General features: G+C 39.6%; 1 protein-coding gene across 3 annotated transcripts in view; it reads left to right on the top strand.

Moving 5' to 3' along the window:
* LOC110838771 (metabotropic glutamate receptor 3) overlaps nt 1-19568 on the top strand; it is a 59254-nt gene that overhangs the window by 8639 nt on the left and 31047 nt on the right. The window contains exon 2 of one of the 3 annotated variants that reach the window (XM_087349088.1): nt 16365-16433. The exons of the other annotated variants lie outside the window; for them this stretch is intronic. The gene's annotated coding sequence lies outside the window, so the exon portion shown is untranslated. The remainder of the gene's footprint in view (nt 1-16364; nt 16434-19568) is intronic. 3 annotated transcript variants of the gene reach the window in all.

The raw sequence follows: 19568 nt of genomic DNA, 5'->3' as shown, positions 1-19568 counted from the left end.
CGTTAAAGCGTCTTGACTCGAATTCTGGAAGTTCCAGGTTCGAATCTGATCTAGATGATTGATACTTCGGCAGTTTCGTGATTTTATTCTGTCAATACAGTGACATGTTGGATCGGTGTACTAACCATACCACTGCTTTTCGTTTCTTCCACACTCAGAGTTATCTTACAAAATCGACTCTACATAGCCTTAGCACTTGATACAGTGTTGCAAAATAACCGAATTAATAATTAACCTACGTGCGTGAGCGATGTTTGTTCGTGTTGTGAATAATGTTGTAACATTCCTCTATTTCTTTTACTTGTAAGAAGTTTTCTTCCTTACTTTGATAAAAAATATGCGGACAGAAACGAGTATAGGAATTATTGAGAGACTTGTTAATTGCATTCAGTACGAGCTCTGTGAACGGAAAGTAGCAGTTTTAAGTTCAAAAGCACATCTTTCAGTACAGACAATTATAATTCCAGAAGCAAGGGATTTGCAGTCGCAACACGCAAAGCCTTTTGATTCTTGTTTTAATTTAGGGTGACCGGTTTTCAGCGCTCAAGAGACTGTCTCTGGCCAAGGGCTCTGGTCTGTCGCTTTTATCAAACATCGGCTCTTATTTTCAACCGAGAGGCCTCATGTCTGTCTGTATGTGAGGCGTCGCCTAACTGATCGATTTTAATTTTTTTTTTCGAGATGGGAGCGACGCGAGTGACACTTAAAGTAACCTTAAAATTTGTATAGTAACATCTTCCACAAATATCTCTTTTCAGCTTAGTTACAGTCATTTGTTTTTGTGTATGTAAAAGCAATATGACTGCCACGAGAAACCTTTATATATATCACAGATTAAGGGCGAGTTTTAATGAATCATTGCAGCCCAAGTCTGTGAGATTTAGTGGGAATTTAAGGCATAAAGTCATTTTTTGTATTTCGTTAACATTAACAGGTCGATCTTTGTAATGGTAAAAGTATTTTCTTTGCGGTACGGACTGAGTGTTTAAATGTGCATTAAGCTATGATTCATGAAATGTTTCGCTCTTCTCCCCTGCACATTCTAATCTCAGTGAGTTTACTTCGCTCGGAGTTTGAAACTATTGTACTTGTGTATACGGTAGGTGAAATTATAGTTTTATATTATATTTTAATCTGTCGGTTTGTAGCTGGGACGCTCGGAGATGTACTATTTTTAACCGAACGGTTGCAAGTATCGTCAGAATCTAGACTTCTCTTTAATTTCGTTCCCAACAATTCTATCCGTGCAGAAGTAGTTACTCTTGACTTCGCTACCTGTAATACCAACCACTGCGGGCCATGCAAATGAGCTTCCGAGAGTCGAAACGCGTGGGAGTACGCCTTTGTGTCTCTACCAATAACTTCCGAACCAGTTTGCCGCTTTTTATTAAACTCGGTACGAAGGTCTTGCTGTTGGAAGTTAACTCTAAAGCCATATTTGTAAATCCATATATTCAGAGATACCAAAATGTTGATCGTTTGAAATTTTGAGCTAAACCTAACATAACACTCTGTAAGGTTTACCCAGTAATTTTTTGAACCAACAGGTAGATTTTCACGTAGCTCTGTACAAAGACACGCTGTTTATTCATCTTGTCCTCGGTTTAGTTGTTTGTTATTTTGTCCTGTAAAGATACAGGCTTCATCTTCGCTGTAAGATGTAAGTAAATAATCAATTACAGTCCTAAGATGGTTGTCTTCTGGGCTGTTGCTCCGTGGCAGAGGTTAATTTACGTTTCCCTCATTTAGCCCTGATGATGGAGGAAGCAATAACTCACACCCATCTAGTGCCGAGTGCTCTTTATTCGGAGTTAAAGTGGCAGGAGCGTGAAGCTATTAACGAATATCCGTTAGCTGAAGTTTAGTGTGGGCTTCGCGTGAAGTAAGAGCTATAACGTTAATTCCAGGCGAGCACCTAAATTTATTTGCCAGCGACTTTCACTGTGGACTCCCCAATACCGAATTTAATCTAAATCTTTTCAGTAGTTATAAGTTACGGACGGACGGCTACGACCGCTGTGGTGGCGTATCTTGAATGAAATGTACTCCGGTAAAAGTGCACCGACTTCGCCTCCATATTTTCCGTTTAAAGCCCAGTGGTAACTATACGTACCACTACGAGCTTTATCAGTCAGTAACATTTTATTTTGTATTTGTGTGTTTCGTATGTTTCTCACTGTAAACAGTGATTGTTTCCTCAGTCAGCATTAACCAGTTGATCTTTGTAATGGTGAGTTGCTGTGTTTTCTTTGCGGTACGGACTGAATTATTAAATATATAGACGAGTTTCGGCTTCCAAGGGTTACTTATATTTCTGACGCAGTGGTTTTATGTTAGACTGTAAGTTCTTTATTACGCGTCATTTCTAATGTTTAAAATGCTTCTGTATTACGTAACTGTTTTGTTTATGACTCCGTTTAGCAGTACCATTTAGCACCTTTGTGTGAAATATTTTTATATTAGGCTTCAGTTGGGAAATAAGTGTTACAGTCGATTTAAAATCAATGAAGCTGCACATTACTAGTTAACTTTTCACACGCGAAGGTAAGGAACATGACGTGAAGTTAGAACTAGCTGGAATAGAATTGTGTCACGAGCGATGACAAAAGAAAACATCTTTTTGGGTAGTGTTTACAGAACACAATGCCAGTGGTGTTAACTCAGCAATCAACACATCTTATTCACCGACTTTCTTTAGGTCTGACAAAGGTATCTCGTTTTATCCCATGGTTGCAACTACTGTAATGGATATTTTGTTCAACAAGACAATGAACCCAGATACGCTGCTATTAAAACAAATTGATAGAAAGGCTAATAAAGCATGACGTTAATGTTATTTATGCTTTTAAGCAATCGGAGTATGGGCTTTATGAGATTAATAAAAGAGTCTTCGTTGATGTGGGCCGTCTTGTAATGTGAACACGGTTTACGTATTACATCTATGGAGAATGCACCACAGGACTTCCTGTTTTCGCTTCGAGACAAAGATACGTAATATCGTAACAAGCGATCAGCTACAAATAAGTTAACAGATACAGATAAATAAGATGTATATAAGTATATAAATTAAATATATAAGCAAGCTATTAGCATTAATGTGCCGAAGAAACGTGATTCTTCGCGAGGTCTTAGCGACAGTTGACACAATTTCTGCGTAATTCTGACTCGTCACGTTTGCAGGACAAGACGTCATTTGTCAAAGCGCTTCAAGAGATGGTGTCCGTTTCCCATATTTGTCATAAACATTTTCCTCGAAGATGGCGTGTTCATTCACATGCGGAATTTAGCCTCATTACCACGATGGTATACTGCATGTTTCGTACAAGTAAATTCAGGGCATCTGTTTTGTGAGACAGGGACCGTTTGGTTACTCTACAGTTGGACATTAGCCTGATTCTGAATTGTTACGAAGCTGTAAATTGAAATTAAAGATGATTTGAACAGGCATAAAACATGATTATAGTTGTACATCCAGAGTGACGGGGTACTCGACCAGACTCCTCACGACGAACAGGGGTAGAAGTGTTCTCCATTCGAGCGGCCCAAATTAGGCTGCTCCTCAGTGATTAAGAAAATGTGAAGCTTTACCTCTGTGTTTTGACTCTACAAATAAGACGACGGTATGTCCTATCCATCCTTGCCACTTCATCTGTGTTCGGTTCGCTCTCTCTTTGCGGCCTTCAGTTTACTGAATTCTTTATTCGCAGTTTGTTTGTTCAGCCTCGCAGTCTCATGGTACATGATGTTGTTGACTGCTTTGGAGGAAGATTTATCTACATTATTTCCTCCTGACTGACAAACTGTAAGCTTTACTGGTTAATGAACAAAATTGCGAGCCATCCCACTTACATCTGCTCCGTGATACCAGTGAAGTCTCCCCTTCTTAGCATCATGCTTAAGCAAGTATTTGTCCGTGTTATCTTCTCAGTGAAAAGTTTATTTTTCGCTTATCCGTGTAGCACTGAGTCGAAATACGTGGAGCATTCATTTGTAGTGTATTTACCACTGTTATCCACACATGTCACATTCTGTATCTATAATTTCTTCCTCATTCATAATCATCCTGCAATACTTGGACGAATATAACCTCGACATTTGAGACAGTGTTGTAATGCAACCGAATAAGTAGCGATGGCAACTTACGTAAACCTAGTCACTTAATCTAGTACAGGGATTCTGAAAATCCTAGGACCTGAGGCCATATTCACATTTTGTTATCGGCTTGCGGACTACCGTGTTACAAATGACGACAATTTATTAAATACACGCTAGTTTGTTGCAAACAGGTTCACATATTATTCAATTTTCTTTAAGAGATTTATTGACTTGTTGTTTTAATATGTTTAGTATTCACTTAAAATTAAATATTTAATTTAGGCGGTTCAGAAGGCAATGGAGATAATGAAATATAATAGAATTCCTAACCTTGCCTGGTATTATAAACTACAAGCGAGAAGAGAAGTTGACATGACTAAATGAAGGAAGCTGGAACGAACTAAACTACTTCCTAATCTATAAAACCAGGAAGAAGTATAGTTACCGAGGGATCAAACGAAAATGCCCTCGAAGTGTGCCCTAAGGAAATATGAGAAAATGAGAAATGTTGTAGGTTCGTCACACCCGAAACCATTAACCCCGCTGTAAATCAGAACACGGATAACAACAGCCTTTACGCAACAGCTTATAAATTATGCTAATTAATCAAGACACACACAACTCGAATAACGTAAGTTTATACAGATGCATTAACCCTTCAGTCCAGCTGATTAATTACTGCCGTAAATTACCCACGAAATTAAAATAAATTTTATTCCTCATTATGTACATTGTGCTAAATGTAAAGTTGACCCTGTTCTTAATTAAACACCGTGCCATGAAGTATTGCGGGACTGGAGGTTACAGATCCATGCATTCTTAAAATTACTGTGAGATGGAAGTGAGCGGTCAGTTTTGTATCCCGGGGGAATGGTTGCCGATCTGGAATTGCAGGCGAAAAGAAACTTTTGCCCTTCCTGGGAATCGAACACCCAGTCATCCGGCCCCTTGCCTAGTCACTGTTACTGATTACTTTAGTAACATACCTCCGTGAGGTTTTGCATTGGCGGCTCTTAACCACTCGCAGTTGGTATGGTGAATTGTAGGGTTCCGAAGTAGCACCATTTGGAGGTACGTAACAGACCACCATATTTTACAGTTCAAAGTACAGCAGCCTATTAGTTATCGACATTCATCAAAACAAAATATTTAGCATGGTTGCCATGTTGTTACTTGCACTTAACGAAACAAATTCCTTTATAAAAAGTAAATGTTTTTCAATATTTTATTACCATACAGAACTTCAAGGCCTTACAGTTGACTGTTTGATGTCTAAATAGCTTATAAGAGTTCGGTCTGTACCGCAAAGAAAACATATCGCATCACTATTACAACGATAAAATGGATAAATCTCTCTAATGAAATATGCCACTGAGAATCATAAGAACCACGAATACACTTTGGGAAAAATGCAGAGTTGTTGATCATCAAACCAAGTGATACATATAGCTACGATTAAAGTTTTCTCCCACAGCACAAGTTGGCTGCCATATTGATTTTATCGATGTTATGAAAAGTTAGAAGAATACAAGGGTTCGGAGGTGTCCGAAGGTATATTGGCATAAACGTTTATGAAATCGATTAATTATGGTTCTTACATCAAAGCATTAAACTGGCCATTCACCCTCATCGTCACCGTCACCGATACATGCATGCATGCCTCCATTTCCTGTATGCGCCTTCACCTTATGCTCAGAGATGATACTTCATGCCGACTGTGTGTGTTGTGACTTCTTCGTCTGTTTTGAGTGTTAGTGACCGATGTCTTCCAGCTACAGAGAGCGCTGCTGTAGCATTTGTGCTCCCTGGGGCAGAACAGCGCTTGCTGAATCTCCTGCTCCAACAACGTCAGAGTCTCTTACGCTGGACACTTCCCATTGTCTGGAGTCTGAATATATATTTCTTTTTAAGGGCCGAAATCGAAGTGATAAGTATTCCGACATGGCGTCTGTATCCATAGGAGCAATTGATTTTGCCCGTTATCAGCTACCAGCCGACAGCTGGTTCAGTGGCTGGGCTGCCATCTTCATGCCACTTTTTTATTTGTTAATTGCATGGCTCGAATAAAATTAATGGGACGATTGTCACGAACATCTAAATATGTGGCACTCATTAAGTATACTGGAGATTATGCGATTATCACTTTGGGAAGTGCGGGCGGGCAGCGTGTTGCACGCCACTGATTGTAAAGATTCTTACTGCATATATGAATAATGATTTAGAAAACTGAACAACAGAAGAGACGAAGGCTCGTATTCCGCTGCAGAGAGAAGAAGAAAGTTACTTCAGTAGCTTGGTATTCGTTTACAAGAGCGTGCTTATCTTGAAGTGGACAGCAATGCCTGAGATCTTGTTATTTATTGGAACCTGACATGTTTTCTACTGGCTTCACAGTCAGTGTTCCGCTTACTAAGTATCTACATTAATATTCTGAAGATTTCCCAAAAACCGGCTTCGCCGTCTCTAATTCCGACCGCTTACTATGTTAATGTGAAATAATCCGAGGGCGCACTTCACATAAGCCCTGGACGAGAGTGCAGTGTCGGGCGAACACGAGGTTCCGAGTCGCATCCACGCCATATTTGGTCCTTGTTATTCTGATGTCCCATTGTCCCCGCCCCTACAACAAAGCCAGATGGTGTCAAGTCTTTGACTGTAGTTACATTGCCTTCAGGACCTGCATTCTTCATGTAGACATAGAAGACTGTCAGACACTTTCAGCCCGCAAAGTACTGTCTTTTCAGCCACCTGAAACACTGAAAAATACCACTTTCTGTTGTGAGATTTTAGGTTTACACGGCGGCGAGTATGAAGATGACTGTCTTCTGCGTTATTATACCATGTAGTCTCGAAAAAATTATCGACGTTTTACAGTTGCGTCTTCATGCCAGTTTATGTTGTCCTCATATCGACTTTTAAAGAACTGAAGACATATTGCAGAATTTAATATAGTGATTCACAAACATTAAATTTAATATATTAAGGATTAATTATTTCATATTTTAAGACGTGAATTATATAGCTGCCAAATATCAGTCTAACGTTTAAGCCTGTGACTTTGAGAATCTGAATCTGTTAAGACAAAATGATACGTTCTTGTACGGTGAAGTGAATAGCATTCATGTTTCTGCTGTTCTGAAAATGGATAAACGTAAACCAGGATTCTTCCTTCGAATATGCATAACGCTGCCCCCACTACACCTTTCTTTATTCCCCTTCATGCGCGGCACAGCGGCCATGACTAAATAGAGAGGCAGTACAGCGTTAATATCTGTTTGTGCATTCCATCCCTCACGTCTTCTTAGAGGACTGTGTAAGGTGAGGTGCTCCTTGGGACATGCCCCGATGGTTCTGTCGTAACATTAAGACCTACATGAGCGCGTGCTCAAGGCCCACGACAGACAACGTCTACTCCTCGACACGGCACGGCGCAACCGTTGAAATTAAAAGCAAATTGCCTGTTTCAACTAACTGCCATTTATAAGTGATTACCATCATGGCACAGGATCTAGCTTGTAGCAGCTCGTCAATAAATCCCCCGTTACGTACTGTCAGTGGAATGGTCCATCACTTTACTCTCTCCGAAGACAGTTTAATCAAGGTCGCATATTTATAATAATTTTAATATTATCATCTCATCTACGCCTTGACCTTTAAAGTACATTTTTTCTTCTTGAAGGTTTTCCAATCAATATTTTGTATGTTTCACACAAGGAATCTCATACATAGTAATTTAAATTGTAGACAATTTGGTAACATGGAATACCGTTTGGTTTTTATCCTGTTACGAAAAGCATTTCAAAAGAAAGGCAAGAACGAATTCTAACTCAGGATCCTAGTATTTGAGCAGCCATTGACTGCGTTTTTGTTGATTTGTTTATGCTACAAACTAGTGTTACAGATTAGGTTCAGTCCCGAGTAACTTCAGATGAGACGAACAGTGGACTTTGTGACGCTGGAGCCGGATTTTCTCCGATTTGTTTGGTTTCCAGAGGTTAATCATCATCTCACCATTACCCCCATACACATGTATCACCGCCTGATGACGTGTGCGATAGCCCTGACAAGACAAAACGTTATCATACCCTGAGTCTCGAGTGAAGGGTTTCGTGTCTGACCCGGCGATTGGTTGCGGAGTAAAGGTTTTATTTCAGCTGGTTTCGAGTTTTATCCTCCAAGACCTGCAGCAGGCACCTTCGATGGGGAAATCGATTATCATATGGTATTCAGTCACCCCATACCATGCTTGAAAGTTCGGTCTTCTTCTTATTTTTTTTTCCGGCCAATGAGCGTTCGCGAGAAATAGCGCTGAAGTGCAGAGTGCAGCCATTGACTTGAAGGTGTGTTTTGAATGCCGGCTCATTTGCATTACACTTGTCAACACATCGAACAATAGACATTAGGCTACACAAGTACACTTAATATTAATCTAGTCACATGTAATTAATGATTATGACGCCATTACGAGAATACTAGCATCCCGTCTGTGAAAATACAATCGCTCTTAGACTGTTTAAACGGTCCTGGGTTCCAATACCGATGGAATCACAGATATTTATCTACTTTTGTCTGTGTTATCCAGCGACTGTAGTGGACGTTGTGCGAAGAAGTATTAAAACGTATCTAGGATCGGTATGTGCCCCCAAAAGAGGAATATATCATAGTTAGGTGTGTACACAAGTCCGCAGTTATTGACTGAGTTAGTCCTTACAAATCCACATCACCCACCTACTTGAAGGTGGCCGCCTTCTTTGATTTTACATCGTGTAGGTCACTAGAATTGTACAGATGTTTCAGAGATGCTTACTGCCTCCATCATCAGGGCGATGATGAGGCGGTAAGCATCTCTACAATTTAATTTATGCCATGCTGCAAAGCGCGTCAAACCAGAAGAATCATTGCCAAATTCTTCGCCATCAGAAACAATAATCTTATTGTCACTTTTTTCCTTGGCATGTAACCTCTACGTCTGATACGCAGTTGCTAAACCAACGAACCCTGGTTCTGTGGCCTCGAACAGCGAGCAGTAACCAAGCTCAGATGCGAACGTCCTGCGTGCTTTCAGTGGGGCTCTCCCTTTGTGATGTCTTCTAGCAGATCCTGACTCACTTGCTGGCACAACGCCGAACGAAATTCTGCAAATCATTTTCATAATGAAAGGTCTCCTTCACCTTGTACACGTCTGACGACCACCACTAGAAGAAGAAGTTGATCAGGATTCCACTTAATATCTCATTAATCTGCGCAGATAATGTGTCAAGGAGAGGAAACATCTGCGCCTTTACAATCAAACCATTATTTGCTTTATTTCGAAGGACGTGTCGTAAAAAAGTATCCTTTCGATATGTTAAAATACAAAGAAATGTCACAGTTGAAGATTTCGGTAGAAAACGGACTAAGGCTTGAAAGTGCTAAAATTTTATCTCAATCATTTAACCCTTCCCAGTTATCCAAGCATATATCCGTGTGTCTGTTTCTGGATGTGGTGTGTCACGTTATGACGCAACGGGTTGTGGGTCGGATTAAAAGCAATTTTCCCTCATCTCTTGTATATATTACATATAAAGAAACATTAGTTTTCTACATTTTTTTGTTAAATTTTAAATTACTAGTTCGAAGTCTTTGTCAATGGCACTGTCCTTTTCAAACATAGTGTTGTATAGTTGGAGTCGTTGCATTTTCTATTTATCGAATTACATTTCGCGGCGCATGGCAGAACCGCTGGAATATGTGTTTCAAACGATGATAGTTTTTGATATTTCTAAAATACTAGTGATAATCCCGCGAAAAGATAATACATGCTGATTGCTTAAAATGTTAAAAACTCGGCCTGGGATGTTAAGCTTTTAAGGTTAAATTTCTCCGTGATAGGGTCATTTATGAAACGAAGCCAGATGGTTCAGTACAAATGTAATGAGAAATCGGCTGTATATGACATACGTAAACGTAATGTATGTGCAGTTATATAAACTGCCCAGTTGTTACTTGCATTGCTTAGTGAAGTGACTAGCTAAAATCCAGATGACCGAAGTTTGATTCCCAGAACGGGCAGACTTTTATCTTCGCCCAGACCAGGTCTTGGTTCCAACCAACCTCGGTCTTCCTGCTAGAAGAAACTGTAAGCCGTGTGTTTAGTCCATTGCTTTGCTTTCGGATTGAATAAATATTTTAACGCAAAAGTTCGTATCTGCTTTTTTTTTACAGACTTGTACGAGTAGAAATTAACACTTTATAAATGTAAAATTGTAATATTTTTAATTCTTTCAATAAAAATATTTTCTATCACGCATGAGAAATGTGGAGTACAGTGACGTAATTTCGTGAACGTGTATTGTGAGAGGTCTTATTCATTTTAAACTGTAGAATTTCCTGTCTAACTAACTTCTCAAGGAAGGCTATCAGGTAATGAATTAATTACTTTGGAGCTGTCCCCTTCTTGCAACAAACTGTTTAATTAATTAGGATGAAAAGACGAGGCAACTTTTATTTTACCAGATTGTAAAACAATTTCCTCAGTCTTGTCAAAACCTCTCACAACATGTATTAACGTTATCGTCTCAAACAAATTACTTACTTGTCGCTTTAATCTAACATGACTTTCTTTCACCATCTTGTAATGTCAAAATAACATAAATTGCCTTTTTTTAAGAACGTAATAATCAATCTAATGTCTGGTAAGAGCCGACTTTGCTCAGATTTTTCGTTTTTTCCTCAGCCCCTCCAGGCGAATTTCGGGGAATTACCGCCATTACGTCGCCCATTTTTTAAATTCTAATTAACTCTCTGTTAATAGAACCCGAAACTTTCAGTTTTGACGTCCTGTCATTCAGATAAGCTTAGCTCATGAAAGTATAAATGGTTTTTATGCCCACTGTTTTGGAACACAGAGTCAGTAGTGACGAATTGTAAATTTGATTTTGTGGTGGTGAGACTGTTGTGTCCAAGGCCCCGCGAGGTTTGACAGGCGTCGGCAATGTTCGTCGGCTGCCAGAATCGCTCTGTTAATTGCCCTGCGTAGGTAGTAGGAATCATTTGTCAGTGTGAAACAAGTTGAAGATGTGAGAAGTTTTCTCAAGTAGGTCATTAGCCCATTATAATTCTCACGTTTAATTACGTGTACATCCGGGAAGACATGATCTAACTTTTTCCTGGTGTTCCTTATTACTCCTTATTATATGCTCGTTACTGAAAATGTTCTAAATGGAGGCATAATGGGGAGGTTGTGCCTGTACATCAGTTTGCCTACAAATTTCATTACGGATTTGAAGCTGAATTTAATTTTGGTGCGTAACTTGTGGGAGATGAGAAATGCCTACAAAATTTTAACTGAAGAGCCTGTGGGGCAGAGACCACTCCGAAGACCTAGGCGTAGATGGGAGGATAAAATTAATCTTACTGAAATGAGGTTTGTGGTTGTGGATTGGAATCATCTGGCTCAGGATGGGGACCCGTGGCGGACTCTTGTTAACACGTAATGAACCTTCGCGTTCCATGAAAGGTGCAGAATTGCTTGACCAACTGAGATACTGTTAGCTTCTCAACAAGAAATCTCTTCTCCATGGTGTTATTTTAGTCCAAACTGAAGTTTACAATGTTTCTGAAAAATTGCTTATGATACAAAAATTGGTTCTCATTTTTTATAACTTTTATAAGGAGAATTTTTCGATATCGTGTATTGAAAGAAACATAAGTAAAAATGTTTTCTGACTGCTCGGTATGATATCTGCAGTGTTATTACCTTTGGAACAATACGTTTTTATCTTCAGTGAATGAGTATCGAAGCCAGTGGCGTATGTTAAATAGCAAAGAACGTGTGTGGAACATGTACTTGACATTTGAGGTTCTCACGGCAGTGAAGGTGTAGATATGTTTTCTGGGTTATAACTCCGTGTGGACTCATCGTTAAATGCCAACAGTTTGCAGGAACCTACTGCCACCATCTTCAGACTTGAAATCTTGTTAGTCATTCAAACATTATATTATTTGGTTAGGTAGTTGTTTGGGTGGTTCGTTTAAACGTAATTTTACAAATTAGTCCTTTCTGAATTACAATTCCAAGAATCTTTATACTCATTTTTGACTGTTTCAGCACGACGTGACACTATGCAGTTAACCTCTCTGATGAATCCAGGATAGTACAAGGCGATTGTTAATTACATCTGTGCTTCAGGTCACAAACTGTGTTTATGTGGTCGCGGCGATATTCAGAGCAAAACGCGATGCAGATCTGTGTGCAATTGTAATGAAATCCAACTAAGTAGCTCGTTGACAGACTACAGTTAGCACTCCGTTAGTGGCTGAAGCAGCTTACGCCCGTTTTCGGCCAAACTTGGTCATATTATCGACATAAAAGAGGTTTTAGTAGAATTCTATCGTCAAACGTCCAGGAAGTGTGATCTACTTGTAACCTTAAAGAATTGCAAACAGAACTCAACAATATCTTAATACCGGTATTACAGCGACATGTTAACTAGCATTAAAGCTTAAATAGAAATTATTAAAACTCTCCGCTACATTGCTTATTTGTGTTTGTCTTAATTAATGTTATATTATGTTATATTAAAACATTTAATTAATACAGTAAAATAAAGTATAATTTAAAAATTATTTAATTTATTAAGTAAAATAATCTAAATTGTTCAATGTATTTAAGTACTGGACTCTATTTTGGTTATTAAGAATTTCTATATTAATTTCCAGGGTATCATAAACAGAATTTGCTACGAGTAATCTGATGTAATTGTTATTTAGTGTTGTTGCCGCTGTAAACAAAGGAATGCATTTTATGTTGTTGATCGTTGCTGTTATATAATCTCCCTATCTTCGGGAACTTTGCTTGGTGTTTTTTTATTTTTAATTTATCTGTATACACATTTAATTTAAAAATATTTCACACAAATGATTGCAGATCTTGTTCAGATTATTATTATCCCGAATTCAAAATGATATTCGTCCTGTATCAACAGCATACCAGCAGTCAAACACACACGTGGTAGGCCATAGATAATGGCTTCGTCATTATTCTGTCTCAGGAATTCGTGGATCCTATACGTTGGCATTACTGATCGTTGCAAGGTGAAAAGTTTTGAACTCGGAATAGTCACCCATGGCATAACGTTTATACCATATTTTATGGAAAGTATTTACAGACATTATACAATTATCAAAAGCGTACAGACGGTTGCCATTGAAAAACTCTGGAACGTGGTCAAACCCGAAACATTCTAAAGCTTTATCATTGTGAAGCATCCATTCTATAAGATACGGGAGAGTAGAATTCACGGTGTAACCAACTGTTTTTGATATTCTTGTTTCACTTGATCGTGGTCCACTATCAGCCTCTGGAGTAACGGTCCATCTCGTGCCTGTATAATGGTGCTACGGATTGGTATGTCTCCTGCTCTTGGGGCTTGAGGCCAGAGCACGTATAAGAAGAATGCACGAGGTTAGAAGTTGTTGAACAGCTCTGCGAGATAAGTACCCACAGCATCTGTCGTTATTATGGTGCGTGTTACGGTCCAGAAAGATTTAAAACTTCTACAATAGAGACCACGTAGAAGAGAGATGAAAAAAAAACTTCCAAATTGTCATCACAGCTGAAATTAAAATTTGTCATCCGAAACGATAACACAGGAAGAAACTTTTAAAAGACAACGTCATAAAAGATTTTGAACTCGAGGTATATGTTCTGTTCTGGTTTTTTTTTTTTTTTTTTTTTTTTTTTTTTTTTTTTTTTTTTTGTGTAATTCCACCATCGCTGAACAAAGGCTGAAAAATACTTGTAGATGAATTTATTACATGCCATCATACAGATTTCGCATGCAAAGTTATGATTTCATTCAGAATATATTTGCGCGTGGTGGCGATTTTGCGTTTAATTTTTCCTGTAGGCCCAAGTTATCAACCGGTTAATTCAGACATTGCGCCGTATTCTTTCGTATTTCGAGCCCGTGTTCGGCTACACTGACTCAGGTTTTCCGCAGTCACTCCGGGAAAGTTCTTGAAATAGATTTATAAAATATGCTAATTTTCTGTATTAAAACCAAAATCTACCGCCATTCGACTATCACTGCCTTATAAAAATTCTGTTACATTTATGTGTAAAGTTTTTTGAAGGAATATTCATCCTGTGATAAGTTTAAGAACAAAGTGTGGAAGAGGACATGTCTAAAAAAGACTCTGTAGCAGAGAAATGTGCAAATGTACCTAATGTGGAGCTTTGTATTTTCTTCCCCCTCACCTAGGTTGAATAAATGAAGGAGAATGAGAAGGTTAAGACATGTAGCATGCATGGGGTAAACATACTTGTATGTGTCTTAGGGCCATAGTTTGTGAAAATGTGAGCTGAATATAAGGCCCTCATCTTAGAGTACAGAGGCACACTTTTGTATACACGGTGATGAATCTAAAGCTTCACTTCTTCTTCGTTTACCCGTAGGTGTCGAGGTTTATTTATTCATTTAATTGATCTATTTTGGACAATGGTAGGATTCCTTGGTGAGTGATTAGCCCGACGCAAGGCGTCTACCTATACAAACACAGAAAGACGCGGACAAACATCCATGCCTTGAGTGGGACTCGAACCCACGGTCGCTTCGACCAAGCGGCACGAGGCCCACGCCTCAGACCGCGTGGCTACTACGACCGGCCTAAAGCTTCACTAAACGCTGAAAATTTCTTGTCCAGTTGAGTAACAACTGTTCGGCTAGGTATTTCATTGAGATGGATTTATATGTTTTTTGTCTCTCTTTAATCTTCTAAATGTCAGCATAATAGTGGTGTAACAAGCAACCCTACCAGTGATATTAATGGTATGCGTTCTGTTCAGTGACATCAGAGCCCCGTTGTGTGTCAGTTTTGAAAAATGACCCGCAGTTTTGTAATGGCTTCGTACTTTATGATACAGATAGGCCTCTTCTTCGTAAGAGACAGTTACTCATGACTGTTTTCGTGTCTAAAAAGCCGATGGAATATTTGTGTATGTGTGGCAAGAAGAAGCTGTTAACTAGAGCCGGTCTTGACGGACAGACAAACTTGTAACCATATGTCACTCTAATGGGTGTTCAGAAGAAATGATTCTGTTCTTTATAAGGCAACTGCTAACTGGTTATAACATTAAGACACTTTGTACAATGAGTGAACTACAAGCCCACAATGACGAAACCGTGACACACGTGACAGTTCTGCTTCGTACGCCACTGAAGGGTTAAAAATAGGCTAGTTCAGTGGCGTGAAGGAATCGTTTCAGGAACGCAGAGGTAAGATTATGTCATAGATTTGGAGTACATGCACCAAAATTTTGATTTGCGATTCGACATCCGTCATTGGTCTACAGGGAAGGCCGTACAAAGTAAGAAAATCCATAAAATTGGATCATAAGTGACTGGATTAGCGATGCGTGTTATCTGTTACTTACACAAAAACTCCGCTCCTGCGTTAAAAATCGGATTCTGAACTAAAGTCAGAATAATTTCAGCCCTCATAAAATACATTTTTTAATTCGTTCGCTTTTTCAAGACTTTGACATCACAATAAAAGTAAAATAAATTAACTGTAGCTTATTTTATTTTGTTGTTGTTTTTACCTTTGTATTTGATTTAATCTTGTCCGCGTTTTCATAAAGAGTTTCTGGCGGAATTACTATTCAGTGCTGCGTTGAGGAAATATCATTACCAAACTTAAGTTAGCTCCAAGTTCTAGTTTGTATTGTTTAACGTGTTTAACCTGTGCAGTTCACTGTAGTGAGTCTGCCTTCATCTGCACAGCTGTACGCCATGAAACAACCTGCTGTTGAAAATTACACGCCCGAAACTGAACGTCGTCCATTTGATAATTATGGGATCTTTCTGTTTTAGTCAATAAACAACTCAATTACGTGGCTGCAGCTTGCATTGACCACTGCAGACGGAGACTTGGAACCGGTTTAAAAATCCAATTACATTTACCCGAAGGAATGAATCAAGAGATAAGGCTTGGCTTTTGTAGATTTACGGGCGTGTGCTATTATCATATAAAACATCAGTAGGTTCTCACGGAGAGAGAAATGCAGCTTTATCGGGTCCATAGTTGTTTTCCAAGAAGCGTTTCCTTTAGTTCAGAATATTTTATCTTCTTGTCTGCTTTCGAAACACATCTTCCTGCTGTTATTCTCCTCCTTCTCTTAGAATTAGATGGGCAGGACTTGCAGCATTCACCGTGGCAGTTCTGTTTGGTACATAAGTCGAATTGAGACCATTCAGTGACAATAGCTGATTTTGTCCTTGTTGCAGATGTCGTCCGCGGAGGCTGAGGTGCGCTGGTAACTCGGTGCTGGCATGTGGAACTCTCAGACACTTCCAGTAAGTTCTACACAGTGCATGATGTAGTTAAAATTTTTTTTGTAAATCTTTACCTTGTAGTGAAGAGAATGAGATAGGTCTACGAGATCCTATCAGGCAAATGCATATATTATCCGCGTCATTTAACCTGCTGAATGCATTTCATAACAGTAATTTTTGCTCGTCTCGTTACAACTTTGCTTATGAGACTAGACGACAGAGTGTTCGCCCCATTGCGTCACGAAGTGCGCATAGGAGAAATGTTATTTTGGATGGTAGTACTGAAAAGAGCATGCGCAGAGCGTGCCACCCCCTTTAAGATTGTTAATAAGGCAGACATTGGAGGTTACGTGTTGCAGTCAATTAATGTAGGCGTAAAAGATCGCACAGACATGCAAAATAGTTTATCTTAAAAACGTGTCACCTTGTCTTCCCCATAGAAGTCAGTCCATTGTTAATGAATGAACCTCGAAACCCTTGCATAACCTGACTCAAGAGGAGGGGCTTCAACAGACGGAAGTACGAAAGAGTGAAATTTATTTGTTGTTTACTGCTTCCAGATTCATGCTCACTACACTAAAACGTAGTTGAAAACTCTAGAGCATTGTATTTCTTGCTTCCAAGAGCATTTTCCTCTGCCTAAAAAGATGTAGGACCGTCTTGAGCTGTTACAAAATTTTCCTTTAATATTTTTCTTTTCGCCGTCGGGTCTAACGATGGTGTAAAGCAACTGCTCGGGTTGATTTGTGACGTAAATGAACATATTGCTGTTTGTTTTAAAATGATGGTAACGAAGCGGCAAGTACTTATGTGTTCCTATCACTAGATTACCTCATTTGTATGATACATTTCACTGGTATCTTGAAAGGTATTATGTGTTATTTGCGCTTTTGCGTAAGCGAAGAACGACATCTTATAGGTCCATCCATGTTTGTCTTGTCTGTCGATTCTTTCGAGAAGTTGTTAAATCACTAAACTTGAATGCTATCGATACCATCGCCTGTGATGTGGGTTAAAGAACATCCTCGGAATTTTAGTTTACTCCAAAGAGTACACCTTTCCAGTCTTGTTTTGGCTGTGGGATTTTGGCGATTGTTAACAATGGGAACGCAAAGGATTGGATCTTTTGCCTCGCGGTGGGTGGACGTATTGAACGGACATACAGTTCAGTACTTGTAAAATTAATGGTATTTACCCGTCCGTTAAGGCTATAAAGAACAGCTTTGTGTTTGAAAGTAATTGCTTTAAAGGTGGACAAACTGTTAAATGAGATTGCATGTATGCTGACTCGCAGTGGAAGGCGTAGGTCACTAGGGGACTGGCCTCTTGTTGTGAGCGACGCTGGACAGATGACCTCTGCTTCACCTTATACACTCCTTCGTTCTCTCGCTGACGTATTCTTCTCTTCCTTATCACGTCACGACTTATTCGTGGTTTAACTCAGTCCCTTCGAGCGAATTATTGCGTATTTCCTCCCCACTATGTGGGGTATGTTCGCCTGTGGCCTGCATGTTGGCCTTCATGCTAAGGTCACGCGGGCGACTTCTGCAATTAGAGCCTAAACGTCTGGGTTAAGAACCTGCGAACAGCCCATTAAGAGAAATAACAGCGGAAGTTGTAAAACATGGGAAAATTTTCATCACGTGTGAAAGGTGCAAAGCAAACATCAGCCTTGTGTCTAAGCACCGTGTAGTGGAAGCGTATAAGGGGCGTGGAGTTGAACATCCACGTATTCTTAATATTTGCACTATGTATGGGGTAAGTAAATCACGACTCTCGACGATAGTAAGATGTTCTTTAAAAAAAAAAGGATTTTGCCAAATTTTTCTTCTCGTATATACAACATACGGAAGCGTTCTAATCGCAAAAACAGAAACTTTGACGGAAAGGCGGTTTTCACCGACATGTGACAAAATGACACGTGCGGGCAGTGTTGTAAGCGTATTGTTCTATTGTATGACACACGCAATCGACAAAGCCCGGCCCGTGGGTGTGGTTATGGAGCTATTGTTACGGCACCCACAGGTTTTCGTCCCACAGCACACACAAATCTTCCGAAATTAAGTTATTCCCCATCTGCATGTAATATTACACGTCCGTAACTCTTTGAGACAGAGTTCGTCTAAATAATATGTAACATTCAGTCCGTACCGCAAAGAAAACACATCTCTTCACCGATACATAGATCATTTGGTTAATGCTGTTTAAGGAAATAAATAATTTAGGTAATAGCTGTTTACAGTGAGTATCTTACGAAACCCATAAACACAAAATCCAGAGTTACTGAGTAAGAAAGCAAGTATAGTTCGCACTTAGGTTTAAATCGATTGATGTACAATACGCGGTGTAGTGTTGGCACACCTACTTCATATTATGGAGGTTCGTGGTTCGAATATTGGCTTGTAAATCGGGTGCAGTGACCTAAGGTTTCGTACCCCTTCAGGTGAACGATGGGTTAGTTCATTAGACGACATCATCTTGCATCCAAATTCATTAGTCATTGTCACCATGTTATCTTACGCGGTTTAAGTGATGTTTCTGGAAAAATTTGTACGAAGGTGGCAGAAGACAGACATTTTTTTGACTGTTTCGTATCTGGAAAGGTAATTTCCAGCATAGTTTCCAGGCGTTTCAGATACATGGGAAGTACACAGTCAGACATCGAGTAATTTCAAAGCGGTTGCACCCAGTACAAGTAAATGACATGGAATCTCAAATAATACCAACAAAATAACAGTCGCTGAGCTAACCTGAGGAGCTTCTGCACTTTTGCTTTCGACGCTCGTTCGGGGTGAATGACCTACGCTACTGTTCTGTACCGGCTTCGTACGATTTTAATCTCGTGAAGCCCCTTTCGGTTACGTAACGCCCCGAGGGGCTACACCCCACACGCAGGCAACGTAATTGTTCAGATTCCTCGCTGCCATGGGAACGTGGCTAGAAGCAACACGAATATAACGGTTGGTCTTAGACTGATCTATTCACGTTATTCATCACGAAGCGCATACTTGGATGGCATCCGTCAACACCATTCGTCTCCGAAACTACTAAACGAATTGCGATGTAGTTTGGAGCGCGTATGAGGTCATCTTGGCTCCTGTCTCCAATGCAACCCACAACTCACACGTGATTTAAAAGTTCAACACCGACTGGCGA

The sequence above is a fragment of the Zootermopsis nevadensis genome, unplaced genomic scaffold (assembly GCF_977971745.1).
Source record: "Zootermopsis nevadensis isolate Lab colony 2312 unplaced genomic scaffold, Znev_1.0 Znev_ptg000015l, whole genome shotgun sequence".
NCBI lineage: Eukaryota > Metazoa > Arthropoda > Insecta > Blattodea > Termopsidae > Zootermopsis > Zootermopsis nevadensis.
Note: the sequence above shows the minus strand (reverse complement) of the source record. Positions and strands in the feature narration are given on the sequence as shown.